The sequence below is a fragment of the Salvelinus sp. IW2-2015 genome, linkage group LG36 (assembly GCF_002910315.2).
Source record: "Salvelinus sp. IW2-2015 linkage group LG36, ASM291031v2, whole genome shotgun sequence".
Lineage (NCBI taxonomy): Eukaryota > Metazoa > Chordata > Actinopteri > Salmoniformes > Salmonidae > Salvelinus > Salvelinus sp. IW2-2015.
Window position 1 is genome coordinate 35,816,209 of NC_036875.1, and position 1,359 is coordinate 35,817,567.

Consider the following 1,359-nt stretch of genomic DNA (forward strand, 5'->3'; position numbering starts at 1 on the left):
CAGGCTGGGGGATAAATAGGGCGGCAGTGTGACTCTGCAGGCTGGGGGATAAATAGGGCGGCAGTGTGACTCTGCAGGCTGGGGGATAAATAGGGTGTCACCATGTTATCTGGGTGGGGGAAGTGAGGAGAGACTCCGTTATCAGTGATGTGCTCCAGGACTATAGACAGACACCCAGCCTGGCTGCCAAACAGAGGGGAATCTAGCTCCGGACTGGACATTCAGTTGTTGTTACATTCCAACCTGAGACATCGTTTGACTCACTGGCCATTTGGCTAGCAGAACAGAATACAGTCTGAAGAATAAGAGCTGAAACCCTGATATCTATTCTACCTATAAAAAAGTGTATATGACCGTGAGTGTGACTGTTTTGTTTAGGAAGGGCCATTCTGAGTTCTGGCTAACAATAATTGAGAAAAATAGTGGTTTTGCTGTATGTGAAAAGGGGCTATGTTGAGCTGTGGAGGATTTCTATGAGAAGGGGAGGGAGCGAGATCGAGAGACAGAGGGAGTGTGTGAGTGAGAGAGATCGAAGGAACGAGGGAGAGGGCTGGATTAGGAGGCATTTGTAGAGAGCTGGGCACTAACGAGCTGGCATTTACCCCACAGAGGAGCTGGAATGGTGGGAGGGAGAGAGAGAGGGAGGGGCGCTCACTTCCTTTCAGAACAACCCTGGAGTGCTCATTTACAGTTGAAACACTCAGCAAGGACTGCAGCCTCAGCATTTCTCCAACCCTTTGGAAAGACAGCCCTGTACCCACATTCCAGAACTATCTTCCATTTTCCTTGAATACTCCACCATGTTAACAGGCTCTGAATACTACTGGGGTGCTGTGGGCTCTCCCTTCTGACAGATTAGATTCCACCCCCTCAGAAAAGTGCAACTCCGTGGATCTCATTCAAGAAGAGTGACAACCACAGCAAGACATTAGACCATCCTACCTAATTCTTACCTTGTAACGAGAAGGCTGCCAGTTCCACTGCTGTGTCCAAAGGGCATTCTAACCTGTGATACGAGGAGGAGAGTGGACAATAGATTACATCTGGATGCTGTTGCTTTCAACATGGAGGTACAGTACGCTCTAGGCAAGGAGACTGTCTGTTAGACCAGGGAACTACAGAGGTAATACAGTGGATCTAACAGCCTGTTGCTCTCTCCAGAGATCTGTGTTATAGGATCACCACACAGACACACACAACCCTGTGTTATAGGATCACCACACAGACACACACACACACAACCCTGTGTTATAGGATCACCACACACACACACACACAACCCTGTGTTATAGGATCACCACACAGACACACACACACACAACCCTGTGTTATAGGATCACCACACACACACACAACCCT

General features: G+C 48.6%; 1 pseudogene; it reads right to left on the reverse strand.

Annotated features, from left to right (window-relative positions):
- LOC111959509 (band 4.1-like protein 5) overlaps window positions 1-1,359 on the reverse strand; it is a 52,573-nt pseudogene that overhangs the window by 35,317 nt on the left and 15,897 nt on the right.